The following is a 19,813-nucleotide window of genomic DNA, read 5'->3' as shown; positions in this document are numbered from 1 at the left end:
TACGCTTATAGCCTAAATCCTAAATCCTCAAAACCAATTATAGAATCACTAGCAGTATCATGTGACATATTACACATAATGGACATTTCATCAATTAACAGATTCACAATCTTGGCATGTTCAGGAAGGGTTCGAACTTTTTCTTTTGAAAGTTGAAACATATTTTCATTTATTCCACAGTGAAGCCTGACTCCCTCTATATATTTTTGTAGGGTACGCACTGATGGCAATTGAAAAGACTGAGATAAAAATTTATAACCCTGTGGGCTGTAATACAGATTTCTTACAGCAAACAATTTTATGTCGTTCCATCTCGTACCTAATTTACTTCTGTCAGTTTCTTTAATTTGACTCTCAATCAGATTAACAGCTTCCTTTGTCATGTATTTGGACGCTATATATTTAAGTTTTTGTTTATCTGCCTCCACGGCTTTCTTGCGACCTAATTTACTTACGATCTGTTTGCAATAGGGATGTAGACAGAGAAAGTTCGCGCCAGATAGCGCTCGTGTACTACTGGGTAAGCGCAAGGCGATCGTCTTATGTTTCTCCCAGTCAGCTGCGAGTAATGTATCGAATGTGACCGACTTTTTGAGCTAAAGCCGATTGTATCTTCTCAATTTTACTCCAAGACTATATTAATAAATTGTATGGGTACATCCCCTGGTATATTACGGACGATTTTCAGCGTTTAAGCCTTAAACAGCTGCAAAATGAGCTACGGACCAGAATCGCTAAAACTCGCGGGAGGAAGGAAGAATTAGTACAGCGGTAAGTGGAAAATTCTAACACGCTTTATTATCCAAATAATGAATATGAGTCAGCATGCCTTTTCCTAAAGATTACTTGAGTATTGCACATTGATAAATATATAAATGTACCTCCACAAGACTTAAACCATAAATAAATATTTAAACACGCACTTGCTCCCCTTGCTTATACACTTCGATTCATGTAATTTTTAAGGTTGATGGCTTACATGAAACTGCAGATACAGCCTCTGTCCACCACCAAAGGCATGTGAATATTCTTGAGTTTCCCAGTGCCGGTTCCTTTGAATATTTGACCATCAGCCATAAGGTGAAGATCACTATCACAAATTTGCATCTGATGGATTATTTCGCATTTAGAAAATCGGAAATAGATGGAACACCTGTTTCCAACTACAAATCATTGTGTTATGCTGGATACAGACTTCTCAGTGAAAAGTTTGTTTTGTTTATAAAAGGTTAATTTCAATCGGGTGAAATTCTAAAATGCAGTGCTGTGAAATCCGTGTACACAAAACATACGACCTATGATGTGAAGCTTATTTTAGGATTACCTGGTGATATTATAGGAGGGGAATGTGAACGTTTTGCTGGAGCAGGTCCCAAGACATGTTGTAAGCATATTGCTGCTGTAAGCTACACATTAGAGCACGTCCCAAGACTGGTATTATTTAGTGTTCAGAAACATGCAGCAAAAATGTATAACTTTTCTGCATCCCCCTACCAAACGTTTGAGGCCAGTTAGCCCTATGAAAGTGGAATGTTTGCCCTTGGAACAAGTTTTGCTATGTATAATCTCAGTTGCACCAGTTATAACTCTAGTCGAGGGGTATTTCTGTCTAAAAGGAAGGGGGCAGTTTTCAAGGACATTTTCTCTATCAGGCCAAATGTTCAACTCTTTAAATTGGAAGTACATGAAATTAATCCAAACGTTTAATATTCTCCCAACAGTAGTTTTATGGATTCCGAGTTTAAGGCCTAGTTCTTTGTCAGATTTGTTGTCCTTAGTCAAGAAGAAACACAGTCTGGTTTCAAGAGGGAATACCTGTAAATTGTATCTGTTTTATCCCAGAACAGCAAACACCAAATTACAATGTTGGATGTTTACAAACCCTGTATAAAGCAATATGGCATCACAATTACGCATTGTTTGCCCAACAACCAAATTACCTGCAGTATTTTTGAGTGCTGATGTCTTTGAAAATGGGAGTCACAAAAATGTAACATTCACTTCTTCGGGTATATTCACGATTTCTTCCCGTACTTCAAGGGAGATTATATCTGCATATTCCGATAGTGTAGGCTTATCGTGATAATCAGGAAAATTTCTGGTGTATGGCCTTTTCATTGTTTTTGTTGTGTTCGTGGTCAACGGAAAAAGCGATGGAACAGCGTCCGGTTCTAATTTTGCTCTCTCACCTTTAAATACAAACGCATTAATTCGGTGGTTGTTATCAAAATGCCTAATCAGTTTATAGGTAGAAAATAGGTATTATATCTCTTCGTAAATCGCACTTACTCAACAAAGTTTTTATGAAATCACCGGGTTGAAAATAATGGGAACATCCTTTAATATTTTCGGTCATATTCTTCTCACCGAAATTTTCCCTTCTAATAGCATGTAACCATTTCTTACTCATTTCTTTATTTTGTGAAAACTGGTGAAACGAAAATGGGTTTCCCTGATATTTTCAAAGAAGAACACTGCAACAGCTCAACATAGTCACGAAAATAACAATTTAAGCAACTTAAATTCGTGGATATTTAGCGGCATGAGTACACAGGAGACAAATGAAGAGCGGATTGCGCTTACCCAGTAAACCAGCAGTGCGCTCTATCGGTGCTAGTTCTATACATCCCTATTACGAACACACGTACAATTTTTAAGTTCTCTACACTTTCGCTGTAAACGCAAAATTTCTGCTGACTTAATTTTACACTATCGACGTAAATTATCAATTATTTTATACAATTTATTTACTCCATCTTCTGGAATTTCTGCTATATTAAGCCTACCTGTTGGGTATGTAGATGGACCGTCTGTGCTGCATGTAGGAACGGGATCAACACAATCTATACACTTCGGTACTTTACGTTTCTTGGAAATCGGTGCATCAACTCTTGTCGGAAGTTTCCTTTTCAGTGTTGTCCGAGGTGGTTTGTTGGGCACATCAAATACAGTAGGAATTGCATTCCACACAAGTTTCTTCTTGTCAGCGTTCATAAACTGGATATCTTTAACGTGAAGGGAACATAATCTTATATTTTCATATAAATGCTGCATATCCTTAGTAGAAAGGTCGTCTCTTCTACCATTTATTAGCCATTTTCTGCTCCTGAAAGTAAGAATATACAAGTTACGTATTTGTGTAGTTAACCTATGGTTACTGACAATCACAATTAGCTTTTTAATAATAAAATTCACATGGAGTTGCTTAGGCTTATCTGTCTGGATCTTTAGGAAATCTAAAGAAAGACAATCCCGTTGAATTCTTTCGGTTATTGGAGCAATTTATAGCACCACACGCGTTTCCATATGTTGACTGCATTTTAAACAGTACACTTTAGATACCGACAACACGAACACTGTTGACGTAGTGAATTATTATGTGCTACTAGTCGGGCTGAGTAGCGACGCAGATGGTAGAGCGCTGGTCTTCCTAGCCCAACTTCGCAGGTTCGATGTCGGTCGGTCACTTGCTTTTTTGGCTTACGCTGCGTGAACCGTCAACTTTAGACCCCAAGTGTGAGCGTACGAATTGTAGAGCATAGAAACCTCTACAAAAAAGTCCGCGATGGTATATACCTATTTCCAACCGGTTGCCCTGTAGAAGCGATTATATGTTGTAGTCCGTGGTAAAAAAAATAACTCCTTAAGATTAAATCAATATTTCGATATTATCCTCGAACTCCTCATCGAAATAAATTGTTTGACCTCCTCCACTATTTCACAAGGATTACAGTACCTAGTCAGCACATTATTTGCATGAATGGTTCAGGAGTTATGACCATTTTAGACTGTAGTGGTAATTCGTTCCCTGTTGTCTGCTAGCAAGATGCCTCTACCTCGCCGCTAGAAGTGCTAGTCTCGCTCCAGCTGTCAAATGGATGAACCTACCTCTAATTAGAGCTTCGCGACTGTATAAATTAGAATGTGGTAACTGTGTATAATGCAGTGCTCCCATTTGTTTATTTATATTTATAAGCATATCTCTACTGTGTTTTACAACTGTCATAAGTTTATTGACTGGGCAAAAATAACGAGGAGTCTAACACAACATTTCACGAAGAAGGAGAAGAAGAAGAAGGTCGGACGACAGTCGTTGCGCGGGTGTGAAAATCTTACTATGTTCACAAAAGGAGTATTTTTATTACCCCACCTATTCAATACAATTAATTCCACGATTATGTGGTTAAATAAACACAGAAATTACTAAATTTAAAGGGACATGTTTCGCCCTTCTTTTATTGGGCATCATGAACCTTATTTAATCTTAAAACAAGCATTGGTCAGAGGACATTATCACTTATAAGTTATAAAAATTGAACTGTGATTACTTAAAAGTAATAACACTGTGGAATAGTTGTTATAAAATAAAAATGTTGAGACATAACAAATACAACAATGCTAAAATCACTTTGAACATTTTAAAATGTTTTTTTAAAGAAAAAATGTGTCATATTCTAAAAAAACACATGTCCGACACTTAAGTGGATCCTCTTCGTAAGAAATTTGAACGTACGCATCACTTGGGGGTCAGATATCAAACCCAAGACTTCAATAGACAAGAATGGTATGACAAAACACAAAAGCTGAGATTGAATTGTGTTCTTTTGTGAAAAACACAGGAGCTAAAAATATTGGCCGGGGAAAAGGCGAACTTTTCAAAATTATCCTATTAAGGGCCGGTTCTACCACCTACTGGTACTTGTCCTCCGCGTAAAAGGATGTTTCCGTTCGACCACTTCGAGGTAGCGCTATCGGCAGCATAAATCGTCGTTACCCGGCGCGTAATTTATCGGCCACTTCGAGGGCCCGATAAGTCTTTACCTGTTGGGCAAGTTTTGAGAATTGAACATTATTAGCCGTACTTCTGGTGACATATAACTTAAATTAGCTTATTATACTGAAAAAAGCATGATACTGTAACAGTGATAGATATTATATTGCAGGATTTTGAACATTAATGCTTCCCTTGAGTTGCAACGGTCACACCAGCCTCTCGCATCGGTAGCGTAGGGAACACATTTTATACGTCAAGCTTTCGCAAATAAACTCTAAAAGGATAGAAAATCAAAAAGTATTTGGAAATCATTTCAAATGGGCTTTACTTTTCTACTTTATCAGTTTTCAGACACCAGGTATAACTTAGTATATGTATCCCAATTATCCTAAACCTTCTCGTCGCGTACCGGTAATGGCTAATGCGCCCGCTTCATAATACGAGGTATGCAGGTTCGAGTCTTCATTATGACGAATCTTTTTTATTTTCATTATTAGCGTTGTATTAATCTGTACGCCTCTTTTCATACATTATTTTGTTAATAATATATTTCAATGAAATGTTTAATCACAATATTATGTCTACTAGGAAAATGCTTTATATGTGTGCTACTTATAGAAAGTGATGTTGTGATTAATATATCATATAGGACTGTCGCCCAGGTAGCAGATTCCCTATTAGTTGTTTACATACCGTAGTTTTCTTGTAGATGGATAGATAGATAGATAATGCCTTTATTGGTGGCGAAGTTAGGGCTCAAGGCCCTCTCTTACACTTAACCACTAGATGAGTATACATATACATAACTTATAATTTCGAATACAAATAAAACAAATAATACTAATAGCAAGAATAATAATAATAATAATAATAATAATAATAATAATAATAATAATAATAATAATAATCATCATCATAATAATGAAAGAATCCTTAATTTTAAAATACACAAAATAACGTACACTTAAATTATTTAACTGCAGTAATCCATTCATTCATCCCATTCATTCCTTCATTCACTCAACAATTATCCAGCAAGTCAGCGGGATCTACCCAGCAAATGCTCCCGGCAAGCCACTTTAAACTTGCGATGAGAAGGATTTTCTCTAATGTTCGCAGGTAGCGAATTCCATGACCTAGACACAGAGATTATGAAGGAGCGGTTGTACACAGCAGTACGGTTTATAGGTATGGCAAGAGAGGAACCAGATCTTGTATTGTGTTCATGATAGGACGAGAGGTAAGAAAAAGATGAAGACAGATAGTCGGGAATATTAGTGGAAAGAACTTTGTGCAGAAGCGATAGCATGTGAAGTTCACGGCGCTGGTGCACTCGAAGCCACGACAGCTCCTTATAATAAGGTGATATATGAGCATCATATCGCAGATTAAAGATATATCTTATGCAGCTGTTCAGGCTCCGGTCCAGTTTCTTGTTACTGTCCCAGGTTATTCCAGTCAACACAGTGTCACAGTAGTCAAATATAGGTAGTATAAGAGAGCGAATTATTTGTACTTTAAGTCGAACAGAGAATATATTAGCAAATCGTTTCAGGGGATATAAGCTTTTATGTACTTTATTGCATGTGCTTATCACCTGTTGAGTCCAGTTTAGAGTCTCAGTCATAATTCCTAAGTTGGTCACTGAAGTAGAGTAGGGTATGGTTTTATTGTTTAAAATTATTGGGGGGATGTTCTGTTGCTTGAGGGAATAAAGGTTTTTACTGGTACCGATAATAATAACTTGAGTCTTATTTGGATTCATTAATAAACTGTTTTTATTTGCATAGTCACTAAGATGTTGAAGGTCAGAATTTATTTTAGTAATTGCAGTATCAATATCACTCGGTTTTGAATGATAGTAAATCTGTATATCATCCGCGTACACTTGCAATTTGCAGAATTTAAGAGCTTTTGATATATCATTAATTTGGATGATAAATAGCAGTGGTCCAAGAACCGACCCCTGAGGGACGCCGAGGGTCTTCCTTTGCCATCCTGAACTAAAATGTCCAACTGTTACACGTTGCCGGCGATTTTCAAGATAAGATAAAAAGAAACGAAGTGATACACTGTTAAAATTTAGCTCTCGAAGTTTCTGCAGTAGTAACTGAGGATTAACAGTGTCGAAGGCACTACTGAGATCTAATAATGTCAATACAGTCACGTCCCGTTGGTCCATTGCACGTCTGATATCATCTGTCACTCGTAGTAAAGCTGTCGCAGTGCTATGTCCTTTCCTGAAGCCGGATTGAAAGGGATTCAAGAGGGAATGCTTGGTAAGGTATTCAGTAACTTGTGTATGAACTAGACGTTCAAGCACCTTGGATAAGGGTGGTAGAATGGATACTGGACGATAATCTGAAGGAGAATCCAACTTGGAGCTCTTCGGGATGGGTCTAATTAGTGCATCTTTCCAAACATCTGGGAAAACTCCGTTTGTCAGGCAGTAGTTAAATATATAAGTTAGTATTGGCAGAACAGCTCCTAAAATATCCTTAATAAGCGATATAGGAATGTCATCATTACCTGTGGCATTAGATGTTATAGCGTATATCACACGTTTAACTTCATTCGAGCTGACATTTCTAAAAGAGAATTGCTCATACACAGGCTGCTCTTGTAACAAGGGTAGTGAATTTTCTGGGAAGGAGGTAGAGGCTATTCTTGGCCGTGCGAAATGATCATTTAAAACATCTAGCGATATGCTTGGCACATGTTTCTCTACGGCTTTACCTATACCTAACGTGCGTAATTTATTCCATTTTTGTCTCGGGCTGTTATTGTTCATCAGTTCCTGAAAGTATTTATATTTAGCATTCCTAATTAACTGCTTTGTTCTGTTTCTCAGAATCTTGTATTGCTGAAAATCATCTGTGTCATGCGTCTGTCTGTATTGTCTGTACAGTTTGTCACGACTGGTCATAGCAGATCTTATCTCGGCCGTTAGCCAAGCGGAAGAATGGCGGGTGATTCTTACCTGTTTCTTTGGTGCGTGCTTGTCAAATATTTCCAGTACCAGTGAATTGAATTTGTTTACTTTAGAGTTAATGTTCTGAAAATTACGTATACTATCCCAAGGCAAGTTATATGCATCGTAGCGTAGTTTATTCCGGTCCATATGTCGTAAGTCCCGTATTGTAATGTAGCGTGGTTTGTACTTAGGTATTCGAGTAGAATAGCACACGTACAGTAGGTCATGTGAAGAGATGCCAGGAGCAGGGATCTGTCCGTGCTTAATTACTTTTTGAGGTTGATTTGTCACAAGAAGATCAATTAAGGTATGACTTGTGCGGTCAGAGTAATGAACATGATTAGTAGCGTTGAGGGGTAAAATTGTCATGTTTGTAGCGATAAATAAATTCAGTAGATTGTTCGCGTCACTAGTCTGCTTCAAAAGGTCAGTGTTAAAGTCGCCCATGATTATAATTGTTGTATGCCCGGCGCTCCCGTCTCGCTCCGCCTGCCAGCTGCACGCGCGCCTGTGTATCATTCTGCTTGCTTCGACGCGCAGCCCTCAGTGCGCGTGCCTGACCATCGAGTGTACTATAAATAGGAGCTCCCTGCCTGCTCAATCGCCCACTTGCCCCGGTGTCCAGCTCCAGAATACACCCTACGTCGAGCACGGAGGCTACTCCTCTTGAAAATGTGCTTCGACCAGGTGGACTGAATTTCTGGCAGTACGAGGTTTCACCTCTGGTCACCGCTCCCTTACCTGTTTCCGCTGCCTATGTTCCGTAATTCTTTTACAAGCCATTTTCATTCCCTAATCTATGCAAGCTCCCTTAGTTTCGCTAGGTGGAATTTCTTCAATCAATTGAACTTGCTTTTTAGGAATTCAGGCACTGCAACAAACAAGGACTCTCATGAACATTTATGTTAGTGTGCCAGATAGTTCTCGACTATCAACGTGACAATTCACAAAGACTATCTTTTCAAGATAGAAGTGTATATCAAGACTGCAAACCTGTACATATTGTATAAAGACAGACTTTTCTCAAGATTCAATATTACTTTTGCTTCAAAATAAATTTCAGTTATTTGTGTAAATATCATAAAGTGAAGCAATAAAAGTTGTGTTCTGTAAACTTCAACCTTGGTTACAACAATAATGTCATCGTATGCCGAGATAAGATTTGCTAATGCCTCTTCAAAATCATCAGTCTGTCTTATTTTAGGCGGCTTGTATACAATCCCTATCAATATCTTTTTATGGCAGTCTAATTCTACAAACATAAATTCCGGTCGCAGTGTAAGTCGTGGGTCAGAAGTGGAAATTATCTTACATTTCAGGTCATTTCTGTAATAAAGTAGAAGTCCACCGCCTATTTTGTCAGTGCGGTCATGGCGTAATATTGAGTATCTGTCAAGGTTAGCTGCCGATGACGGCATGTCTGTACGCATCCAGCTTTCACTGATTCCAATAATATGTACATTGTTCACTTCAAAAATAGCCTGTACCTCCTCCATATGAGCTAATAATGACTGGCCATTTAGGTGGCAACAATGTAACGATCGCGAGTGGCTACTGAGCTGCTCTTGCAACACAAGTCCTGTTGAAGGTGGAAGGGACGAAAGAGAAGGGGAGGGTGAGGGCTGTGGAGAGGAATGCAGGTCAATAATATTACCGTTATACTGGTCAACAATCATATGAAAGTAAGCAGTATGAAAAACAAAAGTTAAGTAAGATGTAAAATAAGCTTACCCCAGCAACCTGGTGAGTAGATTCACTGACTTTCACAAGCACACACATACACACACACAAATATAAATTAATTATCGGTACTACACACATAATTTCTTTCTCTTAATTTCACGAGTTCATCCTACTCCCTGCAATGTTTTTTAACTGTGCCATCGTGGATATCTGAGATTTGGTTCCATCTTCTCTTAATACACAAATGCGTCCATCTTGAGTCCAGCATTTCTGCAGTCCCCATAAATCCCTTGCCTGATTAAGTATATGTTTTCTCGCACTTGTGAGGGACTCAGTTAGCATGAGCCCACTGCTCTTCAAAGCTCGCTTTGCACGCCACACTCGATCACGATCATGGTATCGTAGGAACTTTATAATGATAGGCCGATTTCCCTGTGAGACCACTTCAGCAGACGTTCTATTTCGGCGGCCTAGCCTGTGGCAGCGATCCACATCAAGAATTGAAAGTTCAACCGAAAGTTTATTTTTCAGTGTGTCCAGCATTTTAATGTAGACGTCCTCGGACGGCTGTTCCGGGACACCATGCAATAATAGGCAGTTCCGGCGACTGTACTGTTCGGCCTCGTCCAACGCGTCGTCTTGTTTCTGGAGCCGATCTTCAAGAGCCTTCAACTCCCCTTTAAGCATGGAGATGTCCTCGCTGGCCTGTTTCTTGAATTCCTGGAACTCGGCACCAAGCGCTTGAAGCACGTTCGGTGGGTTAGCGGCACTGACTGCTGAGTCTAGGCGAGCTTGAAAGTCTTTCATGCCATCTTCGAAAGCCGATATCTTCTTAGCTACTTCCTTTACCGACATGATTATTATTTTTTAAAGAAGACGGCACTTAAATATATCACTTTTTAACACGGATTAGCACTTTCAGCTGATTAACTTGCAATTTAAACAGGGTATAGCAAGAGCAACTTTACTCTACCGTCTCATTCGGCGCCATCTTGTAAGTGATTTCGAAGAAATTGGAAACTATTCCATTCCCGAAATCCTCTTCCTATGAATGGATATTTACCCCAATTAGTTCTTTAACAGTACCTTCCAACTTTATCTTCATAAAGTTAAACATTAGAATGAAATGCATTATCAATAAATGGAAGCATGTGGAACTAAACGAGGTCACAGAGCTAGTTGCAAACAGAAGCCTGCAAATAGAATGCTCAACGGCAATAAGTCCGTAAGGAAGATGTGGGTGTATATACGTAGATGGAAGCGCGTAACAGAGAGTTAAGAACAATGGCAGGGAACGAAAAATGAAGTTTTAAATGTAAATTAGAAAGACGATGAAAACCTGCGTACGGTACCTTCTATTGCGGAGCGAGCGACTTGACCACGAACGAACGAACGAAAACAAGTTATTTCACTCCCTCTCCTCAGACGAGGAGGGGCGGGCCATCAGCTCAACTAAGGAGCTCTTCGGCCATGTAAAGGAAAGAAGTTACTGAAAAAGAGAAAATGTAGGGGGGAGGGGTGTTGTACACACCAGAGGGGGAAAAGAGTGAATGAATCTGGCGTAAGGGCACCGTCACAACAAGCCGGGACCCAGGGCGAAGCCCCCGAAAGCACCCCGCGCAGGAAAACCCCTACGAACAGCAGGGGAAGAGGGGACAATTGATTTTATTTAAGACTGATGTAGCTCGGGCGCGCATTACAGAAAGTGACATATATTTACAGAGATGTACATAAGCGTATTACATAAATGGTGCTGGTAGAAATTGGGTGTAAGGTGGAAGGTAGTATTGTGAGAGAAGGTAGGAAAGGATGGCGGTAATGTTGGTAATGGAAGTGGCAAGAAGGCGGAGAAGGTCTAGGGTCGGGAGGGGCGGTATGAAGAAGGTAGGTTGTGGAGCGTGTAGGGGGACTGCTTGCGGTGGTGGCGTGGGTGGCGGGAGGCGGACTACGAGAAGAGATAAGAGGAGAGGAACGTTCGGGGCGGGGTGGGGAGCGAGAAGGCTCCACTCGATATGTTCGCCCGCGAAAACGGACGCCGGTGGTGATGAGATGGTCGACGTCGGCTGCAGAGGAGAGTTGGAGACGAAATATGAAGGTCGAGCCGCTGGAGTTGAAGATGCGTAGCTCTCGACGGGCAGGGACGCCTGCGAAGTTCAGTTCAGCCAGGATGTCTTGCTCGGTGAAGGCGGGGTCCAGGCCACGGATGACACAGCTCGGTGACGAAAGCCGGTGTTGAGCTGGTACGGAGGAGTCTTCAGTGTTGGGGGAGAGTGGCGGAGCTGCGACGGTGGCATCGGTGAAGGGGGCAGGGGGCGCCTGGGAACTAGCAGTTAGGGAGATAACGGGTGCAGACATGATAGAAGAGGGGTGACTGGACGTAACAGTGCAGGTGGAAGTAGACGGAGCAGAATGGACAGAAGTGGTGATGGTGGTGGTAGTAGTAGTAGTAGTAGTAGTAGTAGTAGTAGTAAACGTGGGTGAGGAGTGAGTAACGGTGGGAGGGATGGTCGGAGAGATGGGGAAGTCAGGAAGGGAAATCATTTGCCGTAGTAGATGCTCCGGAGTACGGACCGCAGCATAGTCAACATCATAGAGACGTATACCGTTTTCGATGATGCCTATTGGTGGGCCTGGAAAGCGGAAGAAGGCGACGACGTCTGGAGAAGGTTGTCCTGATAAGCCATCCTGGAGGCGAAGAACCGCTTCAACAAAGGTTCCGCTGCGGCGAATTTCATCACGGATGGAGGTTGGAGAATAAGAGGTGTCCACGCCCTTGATTAGGCACGAGTATATAGTGGAGAGGGGAGGCGACAGCCAACTAGGCGTCTGCCCGTTTGATTTTCCTTGGGCCGACTGGGTAACAGTAGAGATGAGAGCCACCCAGCCAAAAAAAAGCGTGGACATGCGATGTTCGAAGAGAGTGACTTGTCCAGTCTACTACGAGAATACTTTCCAAAAACGCTGCCTTACATGACAGGTTATAACTGGCGTCAGAAAATGTAATCTCGAGAATTTAATCCCAGTTAGGTATTGATTTTGAAGCTCATAGTTCGTTGTCCATAATTCTTAAGACTCCCCTTATTAGGCTTTTTGGTGATAATCAGCAGATGCAAGCACAGGAAAATAAGACAATCGAAATGAGCTTCAAACATCTGACGAAAGATAGTACCACACTCGAAAGCGAGAAGTCGCTGAAAATCAGTATAGCCAACTCCGTATATCGCTGCCTAGCTCCGGGTAGCTACCCAGCGCTTGCGCGGAGGTGGTTGCACGCAAGGCAAAGTACCAGCTGATTTACACCCCCCCAGGTAGTTTACCTCCCGGGCCCTAAGTTGATTAATCAAAAATTATCGTAAGATAACTAATGCAAGAAAACGTTGAAAAATGAAATGGCGTATGGCATTTAGTGCCGGGATTGTCCGAGGACAAGTTCGGCTCGCCAGGTGCAGGTCTTTTGATTTGACTCCCGTAGGCGACCTGCGCGTCGTGACGAGGACGACCCTGCCGGGAATCGAACGCGGAACCCCTGCGACCAAAGGCCAGCATGCTAACCATTAGCCACGGAGCCGGACCAGGAAGACGTTGATATGCTGGTTGAAGTCGCTGCTGAGACGAGTATATAGGAGTTTTTGTTTTCAATACGGAACAAAGATTAGAGTTTTGACTTGTAATGTGAAAATCTTGACAGCTGGGCTGAATTAATAATAGCTTAATGACTCTCCCACTAGATCCGGTCAAATTTTTCTGAAAAAGTGGTCAAAGTAAACCCGCGCGTATACCCATCTTACGGTACATATAACCTAACTTGCGTCAGTTTTTCCACCCAGGTTTGATGTTGTTCCCGAAGTACACATACTCATCTACTTCGCAAGGATGTTTTTGTTTATTGTAACCTGAATGTTAAAGTTTATACTACGTTCATTTTTAGTCATACAGCTTGCAAGGTTTTTTGACGTTCTTGCAGCTTTGTTTGAAGTTCACCAGCATCACTAGCACAGAGGATATCATCAAGGAAGTGAAGGTCTGTCCATGTTTGTGCCTTTCTTGTCCCAGTGTAGACTCCTGAACTCACCTTCTAGCACCAAGGTGGAAAGTTTGGGTGAGATGGTATCACCTTGTCTGACGCCTCTCTTGATTGGAACTTCACCCATGATTCAGTCCTCTACAGTTTTGATAGGTACACACGGTTGCATGCTCATAGAAGAATTTGAATAATCTTGTGTCCCTGGGGTTGATGTTGGTTCTATTTATTGCCTCAAGTACTGCTCAGGTCTCAATAGAATCAAAGGCCTTTCTCATAATCCTTGAATGCCATAAGGAAGGAGCTATTATATTCATGACATTTCTCAATGAGAGAGCACACCGTCTGGAAATGGTTTATTGTGCTGAATCCTTTCCTGAAACCAGCTTATTGTATGCAGTAAAAATAAATTTTCACCTGCACATTACAACCACTAATACACCCTTTTCTTTTTTCTTTTTTAGTTTTAACATTTTAAAATTGGGGTGTGCATTACATTCTAGCAAGTAGAGTATGTCTCTAAACTTCTGCAGTCGGATTGAATGGCTCAGACATTTGAGATGCTGCCCTTCTGACCCCAGCTTGGCAGGTTCGATCCTGGCTCAGTCCGATGGTATTTGAAGGTGCTCAAATACGTCAGTCTCATGTCTGTAGATTTACTGGTACGTAAAACAACTCCTGTGGGACTAAATTGTGGCACCTTTGCATCTCCAAAAACCGTCAAAGTAGACGTATTATTATTAAACTTCTGCAATGGTAAACAACCTCCGCACCATCCATCTGAACTAAAGTCACAAATATATAAAGTTACATGATTCTTAAAGCTGAAATAGTAGTTCCACTCACTTTTACCCACAGTAAATAATTTAACACTGACATAAATTTATTTGAATGAAAGAAGCCAATCTCCAAAAGATTACAATTTTAAAAATCACATTTCCCAACTTCAGTATACAGTACTAACTGCCAGACTTACGTGAACTGTTTAAACACATTTGGATGATTTCCAGCATTCACCATTGCAAAGAAACCAGCAACCAGGAATCAAGAAGCAGTTGATGCTTTCAGCCACAAAATGGTGATTTCGATGGAGAGTATTGTTTTAAAAGGAAGTACTACTAGGTAACACCAAACAAAAGAGGAAAATGGAGGGGTTTGACACTTCAAAGAATGAAGAAGAGGGGGCAAAAGAAAGGAAAAGGCCATGAAGTGCAATCAAATAAAGGATTTCCAAGGTCTTGCAAAGATAATACTCTCTGTTTCAGAACACAACAAGAGTTACGAAGGGAAATACATGAGAAAGTGGAAACAGTGTCTTCCCCTGTAGGAGCATGCAGCCTGTGGTTTTCCCACCAATTACTTTTATTCTTGCATTGACAGTATTAGCCCTTCATGTCCGTTCCCTTTCTTTTACTGATATCTTCATCCTGTGGTTAATGTTGATAGAGGTAGTTGCCCAGTTGTGCTTCCTCTTAAAACAATAATCATTACCACCACTTACCGTCGTCAACCCTACCTATTACTATTACATACCTGCCAACTTTTAGAAATCAAAAATAGGAAGATTTTTTAATTCTTGGATTTCATCAAGTGTATTGCGCCACGGTCTCGCTAAAAAGAGGACAAGATAAAAGGCATACATATCTACAGTTACAATGCGAATTAATCATTACATTTAAAATCTTAAACTAAGAAAACAAAAACGATTGCAAGAAAACGTACCTAATAATCATTCTCATTTATGACACATACATACGAATAGTAACACTTAGACAGATAAGTCAAGAACTGACTACAACTTACCAAATGGTGAAGATATACACAACAGACAATGGTAAATTCTCCACTTGGAGAGCACAAAACTGGCACTGTAATGCATCCATTGCTTCTTGGTCATCTTCACCATCTTTCACTGGCAATATAACAGGAAACTTTGAAATAAAATACTTTATGGCACTGAAGGAAGAAGTCTGCAAAGAATTTATCTGAGCTACTTGAGCATTAACAAAAACATCACTATTCAAATTAAATTTATGAATAATATAATCACAAACTGCAATAAAATAGTTCCTGGCGTGCAAATAAAAGTTTTTCTTCTCCTCAGGTGCCAGATTTTCTACAAGACGAGATGTTGAACAGCCAATTCCTAAATCATCATCAGCTTTCAGATTCTCTCTCGTGTGATAGACCACTTCTAAAACTGTAGGATATTTTTTATAACCACTGGCTTAACAAACCTACACAGAATGTCCCTCAACATATCCGTCAGCATTGATCTTATGAATGTGAGGTGCTTGCGACTGAAGAACTTTATTCGTTTTCTCAAATGTAGGGATGATAGTAGTCTATATGGAGAGTTCGGCGGCCTCCACCTCCGCAGGCCCTCCGCAGTGGCCTCCTCCACCACATCCTCCACACGCTCTCAAGAGAGGCCTCCTCACGCTGGCTAAGTGCGCGACCCTAACCTCACATCCACCATCTTGGAGGGGCTTAACCTAACTTTTTATGCGTAAAAGAGCAAGCCTAACCTCACGGAGGGGCTTAACCTCAGTTTTACAGCCAGATGCCCTTCCTGACGCTTAAGAGAGCGACCCCAACCTCACATACACTATCTTGGAGGGGCTTAACCTAACTTTTTATGCGTAAGAGAGCTAGCGGAACCTCACGGAAGGGCCTAACCTCAGTTTTACGGTGGATGCCCTTCCTGAAGCCTAAGAGAGAGAGAGAGAGCTTAACCTTACATCTGCTATCTTGGAGGGGCTTCACCTAACTTTTGACGCACAAGACAGCAAGCTTAACCTCATGGAAGGGCCTAACCCCAGTTTTACGGCCGGATGCCCTTCTTGACGCCTAAGAGAGTGAGCTTAACCTTACATGTGCTATCTTGGAGGGGCTTAACTTTTGACGCATAAGAGAGCAAGCCTAACCTCATGGAAGGGCTTAACCTCAGTTTTACGGCTGGATGCCCTTCCCGACTCCAATTGCACAAGATGGCGGCTATACATGGCTCCTTATAAGACACCGCCTAACCTCACATCCGCTATCTTAGAGGGGCTTACCTAACTTTTAACGCACAAGACAGCAAGCCTAACCCCATGGAAGGGCCTAATCCCAGTTTTACAGCTGGATGCCCTTCCCGACGTCAATTGCACAAGATGGCGGCTATACATGACTCCTTTTGAGACGCCTTAAAGGTGCTTGCGCAAGAACTTTTGACACGCAAGACAGCAAGCCAAACCTTATAGAAGGACCTAACCTCAGTTTTTCGACCGGATGCCCTTCTCGACACCAATTGCACAAGATGGCGGCTATACATGACTCCTTATGAGACGCCTTAAGGGTGCTTACGCAAGATGGTGGCTGCAAGATGTCTGCTATACATTGGCTCTTATGAGACTCCCGTGGGATGCTTGCGCAAGATGGCGGATACAAGATGGCGGCTATACATGGCTCCTTATGAGACGCCTTAAGGGTGCTTGCGCAAGATGGCGGCTGCTCTTATGGGACGGCTTAAGGGTGCTTGCACAAGATGGCTGCTGCTCTTATGAGACGCCCTAAGGATGCTTGCGCAAGATGGCGGCTATACACGGCTCCTTATGAGACACCTTAAGGGTGCTTGCGCAAGATGGCGGCTTCTCTTATCAATAAAGCTAGCTTAGAGGCTAACGTGCCGTGCTGGTTCGATTCATTAAATTTGGGGCTAAAATGCAAAATATTAAATATCTCGAAAACGGTGCGTCGTAGAACAAAACGGACAAATTTTTTCTGCCCAATTCCTAGGTTCGCAGTATAAGGAACATGATAGCATAAGAGAAAAGTAGTCTAATGATGAGATCAACGGTTCTGTTCCTACTTAAGCCCTTTGGCATTTAGTCAGTTTTAGCTTGTATTGAAGCAAGTTTTCGTGACTTGACTAGCTCTTGCTATGGTAGAGATTATAACATGCTGTGCTGGTTCGATTAATTAAATTTGGGGCTTAAATGTAAAATGTCAAATATCTCGAAAACGGTGCGTCGTAGAGCAAAACGGACAAACGTTTTCTGCCGAATCCCTAGGTTCGCAGTATCAGGAACATGATAGCATAAGAAAAAAGTAGTCTAATGATGAGATCAATGGTTCGGTTCCCACTTAGGCCCTTTGGCATTGGCAGCTATCTAATTCATCAAGATGGCAGCTATACATAGCTTCTTATGAGACTGCTTAAGGGTGCTTGCACAAGATGGCTGATGCTTTTATGAGACGTCCTAGGGATGCTTGCGCAAGATGGTGGACACAAAATGGCGGCTATTCATAGCTTCGTATGAGACTGCTTAAGGGTGCTTACACAAGACTGCTGCTCTTATGAGACACCGTAGAGATGCTTGCGCAAGATGGCAGCGACAAGATGGCGGCTGTACACAGCTACTTGTGAGACGGCGTAGGGGTGCTCGCACAAGATGGCGGTTATACACAGGTTCTTATGAAGAAAGCTAGCTTAGAGGCTACTGCGCAAGACGGTGGCTGCTGTTATGCATGCGGTAGAGGGCAATTTGAAATTCCACGTGCTCTTCAAAGCTACGTTCTTTTTGACAGCAGCCATCTTTAATCAACAGAGCACCGTGCTGCCATCTTTAGCTACTACCTTTGAAATGTGGTGGCGGCAATGTCCACGTGACAGCTGCCATCGTTAATCAACAGAGCACCGTGCTTCCATCTTTAGCTACTACCTTTCAAATGTGGTGGCCGTAATTTGAAAAAATTCTACGTGGTTTTGATAGCTGTCGACCACCATCTTTAAACAACAACGCATCATGCAGCTATCTTTACGACACTAAACCTCGTCGTGTTGGAGGGTATTTTAAAAAATTCTACGTGCTTTTTTTACAGCTCCCATCTTTAATTAACAGAGCATCGTGCTGCTACCTTTACAGCACTAAACCTCATACCTCTGAAATGTGGTGGTGGGTAATTTGAAAATTCCGTTACCTATTATCTTTAAACAGTAAAACTTTAGTGCATTCGCGAACCTAACCTCTCTTCTACCATCTTGAATGAGGCTATCCTTAGTTTACGACAAGATGCCCTTCCCGCTGCTAATTAGCAGTTAGAGGTTACAACACAAGATGGTGGTTGCTGTTATGACCTTCTCCTCTGTTAAGGTACAAATTTAAACATGCATCGCGAAGGCTAGATTGAGCACGTGCTGCAGTGATGACGTTATTGTACATGTTTAGATTTGATCGTTTTCTCAAGGGTAAGGAGGCAAAGGAATGCAATAAGTATGCATCATGAAAGCAAGAGTGTGCATGTGCTGCAGCGATGACGTCATCATAGTTGTGCACGTTTAGATTTGCAGATTACAAAAGAAGTGAATGAAACATAACAAAACTAGAATCGAACACTGTAGTCGATGTGGTTAACTTCAACATGCGTTTAGAACATTTTTTGATGTTTTCAGATCACTAAGTAATAACAAGACTAGAATCGAACACTGCACTCGACACAACATGTGTTTAGAACATGTCAGGGATACATTTGTTCTAAGAAGATCAGATTCCCGCACATTCCTTGTAGGGCTAAAAGTCTAATGGGCAAAAGGGCTAACGGTCTAAAGGCCTAATGGGCTAGCGTGCCTCTCCTCTCTTTATTCGGGCTTGAGACCGGCTCTACATCTAGAGGCGGAGTTAACACCCTAAGGAAGGGAGAATGTTGGAAAATAATCTATACGAATATAGCTACTCGATCGACTATATACTACAGGAGGATTACTTAGGTGAGGGTAAGCGCTGGGATTGTAGGAAGGTGTTTAAGCTGTTGTACTGTCGAGAGAGAGCTATTACTTAATAATACCTACACGACGTAATTCATGCTTTATTTAAAAAATATCTGCTTTGTACTCTGTGTAACCAGTATCATGATAGGCTCTTAGCAGTTGCAAACGTTTTACGAGTACGTTGGGGTCTTTACACTATCTTGTGTCTACATAATGTAACAGAGGCTTGTTGTGAACTTTGAGTCTATATGCAGACAGTCGATGTGTAGCGACTTGTTTTGATGTAATACGTGCTTCAGCAGTAGCGTTTCTAGGTACAAACTTAACTTGTTTCGATAGCAATGAAGCGTTGAATTTTCTTCTTCTTCATCTTGCATCTCTTCTTGAGATGTTTGCACTTCGACAGAACATGTAGTAGGCTTAGAAAATGAAGTAAAATCATCAAGCCGTAATGGCAATAAAACATTGAGATCTTCGTTTTCTTCTTCTTCTACTTTCCCTCTACTTTTGATCAACATCATTATCCTTATTATCATAATCATGATCTTGCTTCTCTTTATCTTGAAGTTTGTGCTTAGTAACAGAACTTGTAGCAGACCTAGATAACAA

The sequence above is a fragment of the Anabrus simplex genome, chromosome 1 (genome assembly GCF_040414725.1).
Source record: "Anabrus simplex isolate iqAnaSimp1 chromosome 1, ASM4041472v1, whole genome shotgun sequence".
Lineage (NCBI taxonomy): Eukaryota > Metazoa > Arthropoda > Insecta > Orthoptera > Tettigoniidae > Anabrus > Anabrus simplex.
This window is presented reverse-complemented; position numbering follows the sequence as displayed.